Genomic DNA, 18,615 nt, shown 5'->3' on the forward strand with positions numbered 1-18,615 from the left:
AAGTATATGTTAGCATAAGTAAAAGTGTTAATTTCAAAATGTCATAACTTTTTTTTAAAAAAATCGCAAAATAATTTTAAAAAATGGCTTTTAAAGCTGAAGAGTAGTACTACCCTACAAAAATTTACCAGAGTTCACTACTGGCGCGGTACTGATACCAATATCGCGCCACTACTGGTAGTACTGGCGCTGTACTGCCCCAGTAGTTAATTTTTTATAGGGTATAAGATCCTTTTGTCGAAAATTGAAAAAAATTATTATAAAAAATGGCTAAAATAGCCATTTTTTGACTTCATTTACTAAAAATTCTGACGTGATAGAGCATTTTGAAGGTCAGATTCGTTTTCAGCACAAAAAAAATTTACAAAAATCAACTAGAACTATTTTAGATACTGGAAAAAATTAAATTTCGCAGCCCTGTGTAACATGAAGTTGAAAGGTTTCATTATTAAATCATGAAACAAAAATAGATTCATTATAAATAACCTGAAACAGAAAAAATTCATTAATATCCATGTGGAAACAGAACAAGATTCATTAATAATAACTCTTGTAAGAAAAAAGTTTTATTATTAAATCCTGAAATAATTAAAGTTTCACTATTTGTAATCTGAAATTCGCACGTACATGTCAAAACCAAAATTTTTTAAAATTATTTAAAAAAGTTGGCAAAATTAATATTCGTAAATTATCAAGTCTGAAAATGTAAGCATTGTTTGTTATCAATCATTAAACTTTACAGCTGCTTTTGCGAAAAAAAAAGTTTTTTTTTCAATAACTTGAAGAAATCAGAAAAATTATTAATTAGTTTAAGAGTGTTCAACGGTCTCTGAAATTCTTTGGCAAAGCGAGGGACCTATAATTATCGCCCTATAAAAACGGTACTGAAAGTGAAAATGATAAACATTGGGTTTAAAACACTTTTTTCTCGAAACACGGACACTTTTTATAAAATCGGCCAACATACTAAGAATTCTTATCTTATAAATTTCCTACTTCCGAAAGATTTTTCGAGTCCATGCAAAAACGTGATCGCAAATTAGAAAGTAATATAATGACAGGTTCATTATGTCCTGTCGCCGTCAGATGGCAGAAGCATGCACTATGCATGCACAATGTCTCAGCTGTCATTATATTACTTTCCTACTTTTCGTTTTACAATTGCGTTTTTGTATAGATTTCCACAATCTTTCGGATTTAAGAAATTTATAAGATAAGGATCCTTGGTATTTTGCTCGATTTTCAAAAAAGTGGCCGCGTTTCGAGAATAAAGTATTTTAAAATCAATGTTTATTATTTTTACATTCAGGGTAGCGATTATGTATTTTGATTTACCTTTGACGTCAAAGTCATTTTCAATTTGACGTCAAAATCATTTTCATTTTGACTTCGTAGTCAAATGTCATTTTACATAGTTTTACGTAAAATGATTGTTTTGATTTGTCAAATTGTAATAACCACAATTTTGAAGTATAATTACTTTTTTCCCTTTATTAAAAATTTAAGAATAAAAACTTTATTTAGGAATTAAATGATGAAAAAGTGAAGTAAGTAATTTTAAAAAGATCAAGACAGCATTACAAGGATTTTTAAAAAAACTTTTCTAACTTAAACAAACTAAGTAAAAGTAAGAGGTTAAAAAAACTATAATTTATGAAATATAATTAAAACATTAATATTATTTTATTTATTTATTCATTCACATATGTTAAGAGGAAAAATTGAAAGAATTATTTAAATATTACTATTTATATATAATTAATTACAGTTTAAATAAAATTAATCGTTAATTTTTATTTACACAAATATGAATAACAGTCTCGTTACTGAATTTATGTTTAGGAATTAATTGCAATAACATTATGCCAAAAAATTGAGTATTTTTAATAATAATTTATGTTGAGCATTTTCTATTTTAAATTACATCAATAAATTATGTACAAAATGTCAATTTGCTCAAAACAGTAGGAAACAAATTTAAGTTAAAATTATTTTAGGAAAAAAATATTTCATCGGTCAAATGTAAGTAATTTTTTATGTTTTGAATTACACAGCCCCACAAAAAAAAAAAGTGTCATGTACTTTTGACCGGAATACCCTAACCCTATGTATTTTGACGCGCTAAACACGAATCCGAAGTCCGTTTTGCTCCATCACGTCAGGATTTTTTTCTAACCTCAAAAAACATGTCGGATTTTGAGAAGTAGGCGATTTTTTTAAAAATTGATGTATTAACTTCAAACTTGGTATCTGGGGGTTTTTTGTGTCGCTGATTACGAATCTGAAGTTAGATTTTCAAAATCAAAAATGGCAGATCCAATATGGCGGACGAATTTTGAAAAAATTTTAAGATTTACTTCAAACTTGGTATCTAGGGGTTTTTTGGGTCGGTGATTACGAATCTGATGTCAGATTTCCGAAATTCGAAATGTCTGATTCAATATTAAGGAATTATTTTTTAAAAATTGTCAGATTTTTATGAAATTTGGTATCTACAGGTTTTCTAAGTTGCTGACAAGTAACACTAGGGAAGTGCCATACGCCGATTTTTCTGAAACTTGGCAGTTTTGTAGTTTTTTGAAAACACTTTGACACGTATGTTTTGTTTTTCCCCAAAAGCTGATTTATTGGGGGGAAATACCCCTTGAATTTTTTTTTGGTAGGGGGACATTATTTTACGAAATTTTTCAAAAATTAATGTGCAATAGTGTATCTGGGGGTTTTTTGGGTCACTGATTACGAATCTGATGTCAGATTTCAAAAATTCAAAATGGCATATCCAATATGGACTTCTATCGGCCACATTAGATACGCCATTATCAATTTTTGAAAACTGACATCAGATTCGTAATCAGCGACCCAAAAAACCCCTAGATACCAAGTTTGAAGTAAATCTTAAAATTTTTTCAAAATTCGTCCGCCATATTGGATCCGCCATTTTTGATTTTGAAAATCTAACTTCAGATTCGTAATCAGCGACACAAAAAACCCCCAGATACCAAGTTTGAAGTTAATACATCAATTTTTAAAAAAATCGCCTACTTCTCAAAATCCGACATGTTTTTTGAGGTTAGAAAAAAATCCTGACGTGATGGAGCAAAACGGACTTCGGATTCGTGTTTAGCGCGTCAAAATACATAGGGTTAGGGTATTCCGGTCAAAAGTACATGACACTTTTTTTTTTTTGTGGGGCTGTGTTATCTTTTAAACGACATAATTTCTTCTTTAGTTTTTGATATTTTAGTTTATTTTATTCTGACTACATTTATAAAAATGAAAGTAAGGCATTATTCAAAACAATTATAACATATCCCTGGTTTCAACATTAAAAAATACTTACCGTTGACAGATGAAATAATTTTTTATTAAATAATTTTAACCTAATTATTAATCTTTTAAAAATTCCTTAATTATACCGCTTTTTTAACTGTTTAAAATTACTTACTTTACTTTTTTATAATTTAATTCCTTAATAAATTGTGGATATTACAATTTGACAAATCAAAACAATCATTTTACGTAAAACTACGAAAAATGACATTTGACTACGAATGACTACAAAGTCAAAATGAAAATGACTTTGACGTCAAAGTTAAATCAAAATACATAATCGCTACCCAGTTTCGTTTTTATAGGACGATAATTAAAGGTCTCTCTTTGCCAAAGAATTTAAGAAACCGTTGAACACTCTTAAGATATATTTGTAAATTTGAGGACCCAATAAATTTTGCTTTGTTGTGATTAGTCGTTTAGGTGTTTCACTCCAAGTTTTTTAAGAAACTCAAAATTATCTTACATACTTGTTGAAATACAGTAGACGACAGTCAGCTGTAGGAAGCGAAAAATATTTGCTTTCAAAACCAATAGGTAGCGCTTGCTACAGCGTCGGTAAAGTTGCTACCTCATTTATCAGTGCAATTTAAAATTGACATTTTTTCCTCTAAAGTACAGAATAATTTAGAAGAACATTTTAATTCTTCAAAGGGGAATATAATTTTCTTTTCTGAATGTCCGTATACATTATGAGAAATACCAAAAAAAACTAAACTAAACTGACTAAATCCAGTAGTGTCATGACAAATTTCCACTAGTGATGATTCCAAATTTCTTTAGTAATCATCCACTAATATTTGCAGCAGTCTTTTATATAATTTATTACATTTTATAACTTAATTCCTCCTCGATGAGAAATGTAATAAAAAAAAAAATTTAACAAATTTAAATGTAAATGAAAATTTTCTTTTTTTTTTATCGACATTTCGTGTAACTTATCTGAACTATCAATGTTAGTAGATAAGCATCCTTCTTGCACTTTAAACTACATGGGTTGGACTCAAGGGACTTGGATAATCGATGGGAAAAAAGTGTATATGTGCGCTCGTTAGTTGAGATCGAAAGAAATTCAGCTTAGATCTCAAAATGTAGAAGGATTTAGGAAGGACGATCGTTTTCGGTGTTGAAAGTTTAAAAGCAAAGTGGTGAAAATAAAACGCGCATACACCTATATATATATATAAGAAAAAGAAGAAGAGATAGAAAAGTGAAAGAGAGAAGAAAGCAAAAGGAAATATCAGATTGAAAGAAGAAAAGCGGTAGAGAGAACTTATATCTTGGGGAGTAGTTTGCGCAGCTTTCCAACTTACAATGTTCCTACTACGAAGACGACTACGACGACGACGATGGTCGAGTGAAGGAATCGGGAAAAGCCCCATTGGAAAAGGGACGAAGGAGGAGGGTTAGTACGGGAGGCTGAAAGTAGGATTATCAATTTGCGTTGATTACCTCACTTTAATCCACTCAGAGCAGCTGCTCACCTGCCGCTGGCAGCCAATGCCTATGCTGGCTCTCTGCTACAGAGCATTTCATTCGATTACTTTTATTAATTAACCGTAGGAGGTGGAGGTGGAGGAGTGAGGTTCGAGGGCTTCCGGCAAATGAACAAATTAAATTATGCTCGTTCTTTTGGATTCGTTCTAATCCTACCCCATATATACTATATAGTAGGGAAAATCCAGGGGAACGTGTCGACACGCGCATTTGCGGTTTATTTTGTTGTCACATTTTCATTCTCTATTTTAATTCACAATCCTTTCAAAAATTCCATTCATTGACGGGAAGGATAATTCCTTTTTGGGGCGAAATTTATGGATTCATGAGCTCAACTCAATCAGTGAACAGATTCTATATATATATGGGGAATTATGATTAATGTCACGAGAGACATTTTAGTAATTTCTCTTGAATTATATAAAGAATTGATAATTATTATATTTCCGTTTATGATCTGATGGTTCAGTGAATTTTTTATTTGGGTATAGATTTTTCCTTAAAGTAGCAGTCTTGTATTTATTTAATCCTTAGATGAAAATTGTCATGACACTGGTAGATCTAGTTCAGTTTTTTTTGGTTTATTTTAGTTCAACTGTTAAATATTACTATAAAGTTACTGCACAACGTTCTTAAAAAACTTTTTAGTATAATCTGTAATTTTCTGTACAATTTATGTATAAGTTTAGAGTAAAAATTAAAATGACTTTATTTTTGCTTTATATTTTTGAAAAATTAGAGCAGAAATTAAAAATGCTATGTTTTTGCTTCAATTTTACGTGAAACTGGAGCAAAAATTCTTTAAATTTAATTAATAATAAAGATTAAGAAAAAAAAATTTTTTGTTAACCCTTTAAAGACCAAATGTACAAAAATTTTGCCTAAAGTTTGGCAACTTCTTAAACCAACTAAACGCATTAAGAAAAAATTCGCAATATACGTTTCCTATGATCCAGGAACCGCTCTTCAAGTGGTGCATCTAAAAAAAATGTAAATTTAAAATTAAACAAATTACAGATAATTATTTATAAAAAAACATGAATTTTCAAGGATTTTTTTTTACTTAAGAATTTTTTTTGGGCAATGTACCATTTTAAAATAGCTTCCCGAGGTACAAACATTGCGTCAAAAATGTTCAACCTTTGATATGGTGGCATAGATTTAAAAAAAACTAAATGTCTAAATAATATTGTTAATTAAAGTTGAGATTTTAATAACAAATACGCAGCTATTGTCAAATAATTTTAAAACTCATCGGATCCACTCGAAAATCGTTACTCGGGGGTTTTCGGGGTCGCTGATTACGAATCTGAAATCGATTTACAAAAATTCAAAATGGCGGATCCAATATGGCAGACGTCAAAATTAAAAATTTATCGGATTCACTCGAAAATCGTTACTCGGGGGTTCTCTTTTCGAGTGAATCCGATAAATTTTTAAATTTTCGTCCGCCATATTGGATCTGCCATTTTGAATAATAAAATTTTTTAAAATTTGACCTTGGATTCGTAATCAACAACCCCGAAAACCCCTGAGTACCGATTTTTGAGTGAATCCGATGAATTTTTAATTTTGACGTCTGCCATATTGGATCCGCCATTTTTAATTTTTGAAAGTCGACTTCAGATTCGTAATCAGCGACCCCGAAAACCCCCTAGTAACGTTTTTCGAGTGGATCCGATGAGTTTTAAAATTATTTGACAATAGCTGCGTATTTTTTATTAAACTCTCAACTTTAATTAACAGTATTATTTAGATATTTAGTTTTTTTTTTTAATCTATGCCACCATGTCAAAGGTTGAACATTTTTGACGCGATATTTGTACCTCGGGAAGCTATTTTAAAATGGTACATTGCCCAAAAAAATTCTTAAGGCCAGGCTCCTCCAAAAACCGTGTTTTTTTCAAACAAATTTTATTTATATTACAAAAAATATTTATAAATCAAAGTTTTTATAAATTAAAAGACTTATAAAAGTACTACTTGAAAAAATTTTTTTTTCTTATTTTTTCAAAATGGCGGCTCCTAAAGTCGCTGCCGAAACGCGTCCTTCGTGTTGGTGGGTAACAGGATAACTCAAAAACGAATCATCTGAAAGCAAAAATCAAAACGGTTTCTTAATCTGTATCACATTGGCTATGGTGTAAACTACAACCAAAAATATTCATTGTTATTTACAAAAGTTATAAACAATTAAAAGTGAAAAAAAGGGTAAAAAACTTAAAAAGTCTGCCATTTTGTTTTTTTTTTTGTGAAAATATTTTATTGTAGTTCACACCATAGCCAATGTGATACAGATTAAGAAACCGTTTTGATTTTTGCTTTCAGATGATTCGTTTTTGAGTTATCCTGTCACCCACCAACACGAAGGACGCGTTTCGGCAGCGATTTTAGGAGCCGCCATTTTGAAAAAATAAGAAAAAAAATTTTTTTCAAATAGTACTTTTATAAGTCTTTTAATTTATAAAAACTTTGATTTATAAATATGTTTTGTAATATAAATAAAATTTGTTTGAAAAAAACACGGTTTTTGGAGGAGCCTGGCCTTAAGTAAAAAAAAATCCTTGAAAATTCATGTTTTTTTATAAATAATTATCTGTAATTTGTTTAATTTTAAATTTACATTTTTTTTAGATGCACCACTTGAAGAGCGGTTCCTGGATCATAGGAAACGTATATTGCGAATTTTTTCTTAATGCGTTTAGTAGGTTTAAAAAATTGCCAAACTTTAGGCAAAATTTTTGTACATTTGGTCCTTAAAGGGTTAAACTTTGGTAATAGCAATTATGAAATGTAAGCTAAGATAAATTTTGTGTTTAACATATTAAATCTTTATTTTTCATCAATTTGTCTGCGATTGGCCTAAAGACCACGTGTTTGTGAAATATTTAAATTTCTAAATTTTCATTTTTACTAGTGAATTTTTAGCTTTTGGAAGTTCTCGTATTTTTTAAACTCGCGATCGAGTAACATGTAGAGTATTAATTTTTATAATTTACTTTTTTTGTGATTTAAAATAATTTCTTAATATCGAGATTGTTCGTAATATTTAAAACCCGTAAAACTAAACCTGGAACTAACAATAATTTGTATTGTTTTAACAATTGAAAAATACAACAATTAATGTGTCTCCGTGTTTTATTCTTTTAGTTAACACTTGTTTGAGGAGTGCTCAGAATTTTTTAAATCACGTGTGAGTGCTTTTTCTTCTTCAACTTGGAAATCACCGTACGAGTGAAACTTCAGGATGGAGATCGGGTAAATATGCGAAGGATGTCCACGGTAAGATTTTTTATTATTTACTTATATTAATTGTTGAAAAATTAGGCAGAATGAAGAACTTTAACAAAATTAATTTCTAAATTAAACATTTTACGTGAAACCATTTAAAACCATTTAACCATAAACTATATCAAAAAATAAACGTAAGATGTAAGCAGATATTTAAAATTAAGATTTGGAGATGTCTGCTTAAATTATTAAATGGTGCGAAGAATAATATGGAACATATACAGATTTGAGTATAAAATTTGTATACTCTCTAAATCTGAATTAGTAGTTTTCTACTAATGAAAGAGTGCGTATTCGTTTACCAATTGAATTATAGTAACAGTTTTGACTAATTTGTAGTAAAAAAAACTACTAATTGCTAGTAGAAAACTACTAATTCAGATTTAGAGACAAGTATTTCTATTTATCTGCATTTTGAAATTTTATTTCATGTTTAGTTATTAATATTTTCCCGTGTAATTTAATTGTAAAGTGTCTCGAAAAATTTTAGTGCAATTATCCAAAATTCTTAAAATTTACAACTACTAGAGATATTTCTAAGCCAAATGGACACCAAAAATAATTATATGAATAATTTCCTTACATTTTGCAACAGTTCTAATAATTTATTAAAAACTAAAGCAGGGAAATTTTCATTTTCCTTTTTATAAAATGAAAATTATGTTAAACGAATGTTTAGGCACCCTTGTACAATGACGTCATAATGTGTACGTTTATATATCTCCTACGCCCTTTTAAATCTGATAATTCTTTTAAACCATAAAGAATGTTCCGCTTGAAATTTTTATCACTCGCCATATCCAGACCCTTCCTTTTTTTATATATATATATATACACACATAGTAATCAGAAGCTTTACATTCAAAATCGATAAAAACGATATGTAGGATATTTGAGAGAGAATAGGAGAATGAAGGTGGGTATATACGATGCGATGGCTAATTTCAGGAGTATTATTTTTAACGAGTACCATACGTATCGCTTACTGCATAGAAGGCGCATAAACGGACGGGAGGTCTCGGGTATTTGCTTCTAAATAACCGTTGAGGAACGTTAAATGTTTCCGATTTACATACAAAGCACTCCACTTCGTTGCGTGTTATATTCGCCTTCCTATATATATGTATGTGTCTGTTGCGCGCGGGTCGAGTCTTTGCGCGTTGATATGATGGGAAGAGGTATACATGTATATATATATATATATGCCTCAAAGTTGGTATCACAAGCTATACAATGAAAAGAGGAAGAAGAAGACAGGAAAGAGGAAATGTCTCGTCGCAAAAGAAAAAAGAAGAAAGAAAGATGTAATCGAATTAATCTCAGGTCTTGTCTACACTTATCGTGTCTGCCACGATATTGTAAAATGCTTCAACCTTCCTCAAGGTCTTAGAAAATTGCCAGCTCATTTGTACAGTTTGAAGAAGACGGGATTAAAGCTCACGAGACAGAATCTATAAAAGGTTTTTTTTTTACCAAGGGGTAGAAAAATTCTAATTCAATGTTTTTTTAGTAGGAAATTTAGTAAGATAGGTAAGAATTGGCTAATATCGTAAATTTTATGGTAAAATTGTTTTTAAAATATATATATGCGTCAAGAATTTACAAAAACACAGAAAAAAAGTTTAAATTCATAAAAATAACCATTTTATCAAAATTGTTGACAGTTTGAAAAATAAAATAGATTAAATTTCTAACTACTTTAATTATACCAATAGATCACATTTCTAAAAGTTCGAATAACCAAAAGATCGAATTTTTAGAAATTAGAATTATCAAAAGAACAGATATTATCAAAAGATAAAATTATTAAAAATTAGAATTTCTATAATTAATCGAACTTTCATTTTAAGTTAATATTGTAATAGATTTATTATTTTGTAAAAAATTTTAGATTGATTTATTCAATAAAATTATAGTTATTTGTATATTATTATAATTCTCTATCATAATAACTATATCCCTAAAACTATAATAAGTACTTAAAAACTATTAAAGGAAAAAATGGTCTAACAAATTGAAAATTAATAAACTTTGATTAAATATATTATATTTATTTCAACTCCTTAAGCTTGTTTTTATCTTTTCTTGATGTTTTTAAAAAGTAATTCTTTAAATATATTTTTCCTTATACTTCTTTATGTTAAGATTAAATCAAATAAAATTTTGATATTATTTGTAACTTTATATTTGAGATAAAAACCAAATACTTTTTAAAAATTTCTCTCCATTTTTGTTTAGAAAAAAGTCGAAAAGTATTTCGAAATTTATCTTAACACATTACTGAAAAAATTGAACAAAGTATCGAAATTTTTCTTAACACCTTATTTGAAAAAAATCGAATACTTCACGGAAAAAAATAGGATTGTTGTGTAAACAATATTTGAATTGTTGTCAGTAGATTTGTTGATATTACAATTCGAAATGTTAATATTACAATTCGAATTGTTGTCAATACAAATGTATGTTGTTTTAACAACAACACGAATTTTTTGTTGTCAGATTTGTTCAGTTTGCAATGCCGTACATAGTTTCAGAAGCAAACTCTCTGTCGATTGCTGATGGAACAATCCGGATTTGTTCAGCTGACAGGTTTATTGTTCCATGTCACGTGGTCATCTTGAATTCTCGCAAACTGGCGTGCAGATCATCGCGTCGTTTGCTTCAGGCACATGTGCCACTTTTGCTTTTATTATTAGTTTTTTTTAAATGATAAAGTGCTGTTAAATAATAAATCCGGTTAAAGTGAGAAATCTATTGCAAGTGTAGTGAATGGATGAAGAGACAATTTCATCGTTTATCGGTAAGTTATACTCGGTTACTATTGAACATAAACTTACCTTAACAAATACAAAATGTTTATTAAATATTATTTAACAACAAATTTCAACTCAAAATAATTTTTTGGCTTCAGGTCAAAGAATTTGATTCAGAAGCTGCATGTTCCACAGATTTTAATGCAAATGAAACTGGTGATATGACCGACTGAAATCTGCTATCGATTATTTTAGAAGGCGATGAAACTGAACAAATTGTATTACACGGATCAAAGCTTTGTTAATACAACAAATTGTATTGCCGATTTAACAATTTCGTTTTGTTATTGCAACTGTTCCATAACAATTTTGTTCATCAAACAATTCTGTTTGTTCACCGAACAATCTGAATAGTTTTAATAACAATTCCATTTTAACAATTTTTTATGTCCTAAAAAAAAATAGAACTGCTGTTTCGATCTATATTGACAATCCGGAATTGTTGTGTGGACTTAATTTTTAGTAACCACAATAATTCTTTTTTCTCCGTGTTTTTAGAAAATTTCCTCAATTTTTGGTTAGAAAAAAGTCGAAATGAGTTTCGAAAGGAGGAGGGCCCCTAAGGCCTATATTTCGCCCTCTTGGGATTTTAATTTAAATGGTTAAAAACTTTTTCTTATAGTAGAAAAAGTAATTTTTCATTGATTTTAGGTGAAACGGGGGTGTTTTGATCAAATTTACCCTTAGATTTTAGGGTTTTTTTTTTCAAAAATAGTGTCAAAAAAACATGCAAAAAACATATTCCAAAGGTTGAGCAATTGGATTGAAAATCGTTGCTCGGGGGTTTTCGGGGTCGCTGATTACGAATCCGACGTTAGTTTTTCAAAATTCAAAATGGCGGATCCAAAATGGCTGACACATTTTCGAAAAATTCGTTGGATTTGCCTAAAACTCGTTACTCGGGGGTTTTCGTGGTCGCTGATTACGAATCAGAGGTCAGTTTTTCAAAATTCAAAATAGCGGATCCATTATGGAGGACAACTTTTAAGGAAATCGTTCGGGTGTGCTTGAAACTCTTTACTCGGGGGTTTTTGGGGTCGCTGAAAATGAATCCGGAGTCAGTTTTTAAAAATTTTAAATGGCGGATGCAACATGGCGGACAAATATTTAAAATCACTGAGAACTACTTACTTCAGACGAATATATTAAGTTTTTTCAAAAGTAGTCCGACATATTGGATCCGCCATTTTGAATTTTGAAAAACTAACGTCGGATTCGTAATCAGCGACCACGAAAACCCCCGCGCAAAGATTTTCGAGCCAATTGCTCAACATTTGGAAAATGTTTTTTGCATGTTTTTTTGACACTCTTTTTGGAAAAAAACCCTTAAATCTAAGGGTTAATTTGACCAAAACACCCCCATTTCATCTAAAATCAATGAAAAATTACTTTTTCTACTATAAGAAAAAGTTTTCAACCATTTAATTTAAAATCCCAAGAGGGCGAAATATAGGCCTTATGGGCCCTCCTCCTTTATCTTAATACGTTACTGAAAAAATCGAACACAGTTTAGAAATTTTTCTTAACACTTTGCTCTATAAAAATCTCTTGATTTTTGACTGTGGGCTTGATATTTTGTTTCACATTTTTCTGTGAAACCGTTCCTATCAGTAAGGATAGGATTTTTTCTTGGTTCTGATTATTATCATTTATAGAATATTAGATTTGAATTATATACAAAGGCTTTCCATCTGTACATTTCTAAAGTCATCTACAGACGAAGGGACTATTTTCAACTTTTTTTTTTGCGATGAAAACAGGTAAACACAAAATTTCTATTTTCGAGGCAACAATATCTATGATAGAATCTTAAAGGTATCAACTAACATTGAATGTAATGTGTGCTAAAAGCCATTTGATTTTGTTGAATAAGAGTATGTGTGCATGTGTGTGTGTGTTTGTGAAAAATATGGTGTAATAGAGAAATCTAGTTTTTCTCAAGTGGTATAAGACTTTGAAAAGCAATTTTTGTCGATACGTATGAAAGTAAAGCTTTAGGTGTAGTGGTATACTAGCAGCTCACTTGCTTATCCTTTCTTTCTTTCTTTTTTTTTTATCACCATCACACTCTCATTTCGACCTTTTCGCGATGGTCCGTTTGGTCGTCGCCCCCTCTCTGTGAAATGACTTTAATCGAAACCTACCGTAAGTGCAAAGCGTTGTTCACCACTCGCCCAATGCGAAAGGTTATGCTTTCTGTCCAATGACCGAATCATTCTCAGATCTCATTTCAACAATCTGAAAAAAAACTCAGTTGATTTGCATCAAGTTCAATTTCTTTTTTTTTTTTTGCTCGAAATAAGGGATTTCGTTATATTAAAAAAAAATGATAGATTCACTGTTAATTTGATGCAACGTTTTGATTCGATATAATTAATTTCTTTACTGCATTGAATTTTTAAATATTAAAATTAATTTTAATATACATTTTAAGATAGTCAGAAGCGAAAATTTATTTTTATAGTGAGCAGTTGAATATAAGTTTGTTTGGAGATAAAGTGAAATATACGATCCTTTATTTATGTGTTCGTCACAGCTGATTTAAGGTTAGTTCATAATCACAAACACATGAAAATTTTTAATTATTTTTATGGTTCAAATGATTATCAACATTTTAATAAATTAATTATTATAAATGAATATTATTTGCAATTAATATTTCTGTTACACAATATCTTAGCTGCCAGATGATATTTTTACACAAATAGGGTTGGGAAGCAAGAGCCCAAAGTATGTTTGTTCAAAGCAAAGTAGGGTAGGATTGAAATTTTGTCCAACACAGTAATTTTTAGAAAGTGTATTTAACTTTATATCCTTTATGTATTGTGAATAGAGCCTAACCAGTTAAATTCACTTTCCGAAAATTATTGTTGGACAAAATTTCAATACTATCCAACTGTGCTTTGGACGATCATATTTAAAGCTCTTGCTTCCCAACCCTGTTTGTTGACAAATGTCATGGGTTGGTTTCCATTGTTTCCACTCACCATTCTCGTCAACTACCGCACTCTGCTCTAGTGAAAATTTAGTATTTTCAAAATCTTTCATTCCTTCTTGTGAAGAATCGCTTTCTTCCTTATATCACTATAGAAATATTGTTTCCTAATGTTTCATTGGTATAATTTTCTTCTGTTTCAGAAGAACTGGTTTTTTCTTTTTCAAAATTAGTTTCATCATTTAAATAACTATCATCTAATGATTTTTCCGGATTATTTTCATCCGATTCGCTAGATGAAATTCTGGAACTACTTGCTTGAATTATGACCAAGGTGAGGACTTTAATTAATTTTTATCAAATATTACAACATTTATCAAAATAAAATTTTAATTATATGAAAAACAGCTGCTATTAACCCCTTCGCAGTCGAGTAGAAAAATCGTTTGTGCGCCCAAAACGGTCAAAAAAAAAAGTTTCCAAAAAAATTTTATATCATCATATTAAAGGTTTTTGGGGTCGCTGAATCCAAATTTGATATTAGATTTAAAAAATTCAAAATGTCGGACCCAATATGGCGGAAAATTTAAAATTGATTCGATTCGTTCGAAATTCTGTACTCGAGGGTTTTTGGGGTCGCTGAATCCAAATTTAAAGTCAGATTTTAAAAATTCAAAATGGCGGACTCAATATGGAGGAAAATTTTAAAGTTGATTCCCTTCGTTCAAAATTTAATACTCGGGGGTTTTTTGGGTCGCTAAATCCAAATTTGATGTCAGATTTAAAAATTTTTAAATGGTAGACCCCATATGGCCACTCAATATAGCGGAAAAAATTTAAAATTGATTCGATTCGTTCAAAATTCGGTACTTTAAACGAATCGAATCGATTTAAAAAATTTTTCGCCATATTGGGTCCGCCATTTTGAATTTTTAAATATGACATCAAATTTGGATTCAGCGACCCCAAAAACCCCCGAATACTGAATTTTGAACGAATCGAATGAATTTTAAATTTTTCCTCCATATTGGTTCACCATATTGGGTCCGCCATTTTGAATTTGTCAAATATGACATCAAATTTGGATTCAATAACCTCGAAAATCCCCGAGTACCGAAATTTGAACGAATCGAATAAATTTTAAATTTTTCCACCATATTGGGTCCGCTATTTTGAATTTTTTAAATCTGACCTCAAATTTGGATTTAGCGACCCCAAAAACCCTAAAGGAACCATTTTTATTAAAATAAAGTCAATTTAAAAATTTTTTTTTGACGCCATATTGGGTCCGCCATTTTGAATTTTTTAATTATGTCCTTAAATTCGGATTCAGCGACCCCAAAAACATTAGTATACACATTGACACTCAATTCTAATTATGTTTAGTATTTTTTTTTCTAATGTGGACATATATGTCCAAAATCACAAAGGTGGCACGACTTTTTTTTGGACATATATGGGCCATCGTGAGCATCGTTTGTCACCTTATTGTTATTACTTTTTGAAATTATTTTTCTGTTAATTTGCATATATTTATCAGGTCTTTGGTATTTCTGTTTGACGTTTGTATATAAGTTAGGTCTAAACGTGAACTTTTGCCTTCATATATTTGGTCGTGTAAATTACACAGGTTGTTTACAGTATTTTACGTAAAATATGTAGAAAATGCAATATATACGTCGAAATCCTTAAAGTTACGCATAACTTCCAAACTCTGTTGCTCACTATAAATAAATCTTTACTTCTCTCTATCTAAAACTTCATAATAAATAATTTTATATTTTATACTTAAAAATTTAGTGCAGTGAAGAAATTGATTAATATAAATTTGTCAATAAAAGCATGCCAGCCATGAGAATTAAATCTTTTTATACCAATTTAGGTATCAAAAAGTAATCCCAATTTCCAGATCATTTCTACACGGAGAAAAAAGATTTCTTTTATAAAGTAACTTTTACTACTTTCAGAGTAAAACTGGACCAACTCGAAGTTTCTGCGCATCTCTGGCAATTTTTACTCCAAAAATAGTAAAATTTACTCTAGAAATAGTAAAACTTACTACGGAAACAGTAAAATTTACTACAGAAATAATAAATTTTACTATTTTTGGAGTAAAAATTGCCAGAGATGCGCAGAAACTTCGAGTTGGTCCAGTTTTACTCTGAAAGTAGTAAAAATTACTTTTTCTTTTTCTCCGTGTAAAGAATATGATCCTAATACATATTTGGATCAATTTGATATCTTATAATCAAAATCTGAGTTAATTCAATTCTGGGTATCAATGATACCTATACAAGAAAACAGTATAATATTAGAGAAAAATTAGAATTGATTTATACATTTTTAAATAATGTGAGGAAATTAAAAAATTTTTTAAGCTGCACCTAAAAATAAATTGAGAGGGAGAGAGAAAGAGAGCGCATGAAAAGAGAATCGAAGCATTAAGCCAGAAAAGTAATTCCCTTTAAGAGGAGAAAATGTGGGTACTAGCATTTACGATGTCAATAGCATGTTTTTGAAAGTAGACAAAAAAAAGCAAAGTAAGCTCATTCTACGACTTGGGACTTAATGCTGGTGCCATAGCCAGAGTGGCAGGGTCATTTCAAAGTACTTCGAGAGGAAGGCAATAGCAGTTTGAATCTTAATCAAACGATGTGCCAAGTCAAGGACGGTCCTCCTTACCCTTTGTACCTTAGAGACCTTTTTCTTTATTTATTTTTTTCTTTTTTTTTTTGTTCAACTAGATCTCCCAGCTCAAGTCGCGAGGTCTCAGGGTGTGGATGAGAGCTTTGCTAATTTCATTTTATTGCATCTTCTGTGGTTGATCCCTTTTGGTGGCCTAACAGCTAAAAGGGTGCAAACCTTCTTTCTCTCTCTCTCTCTCATTCTCCCCACATACATATAGTACCCATCAAATCGACCCCTCCCCCCCCCCCTAGTTGTCTTCCATATCCTGCGGTACTATTCGTGGTCTTCTTTTATTTTTGTCCCTTGTTGTCAGTGCGCACTCTTTCTTGAAAATTGAGCTTTATATACGTTTTATCAGAAAAACAGAGGGGACCATCTGGTCCGATTCGAATGGAATAAGCTTAAGGTTCGAAATGGGTGAGGTCACAATTTAATATCGGTAATAAACCTTTTTTCTTCTTCTTCTTCTTTTTCTAAGAGTGATATTGACTTTATTTTTCTTTGACACGCGAGATACTATTTCAACATATTTCGTCTTTTCGACAAGCAGTATATGTCCATAAAAAAAAGAGTAGTACTGCGAGAACTAGATTTATCCATAATAGTTACTTTTGCGGATGCTTTATATATATATATATATATATATAGTACTTTTGCCACGAGAAATGGGCCACCATAAACGAGACAAAATGATGATTCATAACTTGATATATGACGTCTATAGTGTGGAATAAGATGGAGAAGAAGAAGAAGAAAATGAAGGTGTCTTGAAATGTGTTTTTCTTCAAATTTTATTTACCCTTGTTGTATAATTCAATTTTGTTTGACGTTAGAGGAGAGTAGACAATGCCATTAAAAGATCATATATAGAGAAACTGGTCATTTTCAGAGTCGTTTCCCACTTGGAAAGATTCCCCGGAAAGTGCCCCCTGGAGGTTCTATTAGAATTCCATCAGAATTCCGACGGAATTAGGCCTCTAAAAAATTTGAAAAAAATTAATCGGAATTCCGTCGGAATCCCATCGGAAATTCTTTGGAACTCCGATGGAATTCCGGCGGAATTCTGATAGAACCTCCAGGGGGCACTGAGGCACTCAGAATTCCGCCGGAACTTCCAACGTAATTCCGTCGGAATTCCGATAGAACCTCCAGGGGGCACTTTCCGGGGAATCTTTCCAAGTGGGATTTATTTTGCTAAAAATCATAAAAGATCGAATAAGATCGCAAATTTCAAAAAATCGAAAAATCATTTTATCGAATTGTTAAGAATTTGAGAACTTTTGAGAATTTTAATAAATAGATTTTCAAGATTTCATAATATTACCATCATGAAATATTGTATTTCGATGAATTCATTAGTGAATTCCGTTTTGATATGACGAATGAAAATTATGGATGTGGAAATGCGGTTGATATAGAAATACAGAGAGAGAAAGAGAGAGAGAGAGAGAGAGAAAGACGAAGGGGTCGAATGAGAAGTTGGAAAGGGTTGTGTGAGAGAGATGAGGGGAAAGGGTGTCAAGAGTAGATGGGGAAAAGGCACGTGTAACTTAAGAGAACCACATGTTGCCTCGTTTATGTTCTACCTCCATATCACTCACAGTTTCTCTCTCTTCTCTCGCTATTTTCCTCCATCACTTTATCCTCTGTTTCTCTTCCTGTTGCTGTATAATTTTGTCTTTCTCTCTCTCTCTCTCTTTTTCCAGACATTCATACATATATATATATACACAGACACATTCGTATACCTGTCTCTGTTTCTGTCTCTGAGCCAACTTAGTAGAGCAGAGATGCAGTAATGCAACAACGCCAGCAATGACAGGCAAAGAGATTGGTATGTCAAGTCGTTTCCAGAAGAGCTTCTTCTCTTCCTCTTTTACTCACTTCTACCACCCACAAATTACTTTCTTCTTGTGTGTGCTAACTCAGTTCAACTCCCTTAAGCCTAGGCCTTAGCCAAGAATATAACTATTGTTATTATTGTTGTAAATTCTATACCGAGAGGTTTTGTGTTTCAAATATATTAGAATTTTTTATTATCAATGTTTAATAATGATGCCA

Source organism: Leptopilina boulardi, unplaced genomic scaffold (assembly GCF_019393585.1).
Source record: "Leptopilina boulardi isolate dan_hultmark-lab unplaced genomic scaffold, ZJU_Lbou_2.1 LbouV2_194, whole genome shotgun sequence".
Taxonomy (NCBI): Eukaryota; Metazoa; Arthropoda; class Insecta; order Hymenoptera; family Figitidae; genus Leptopilina; species Leptopilina boulardi.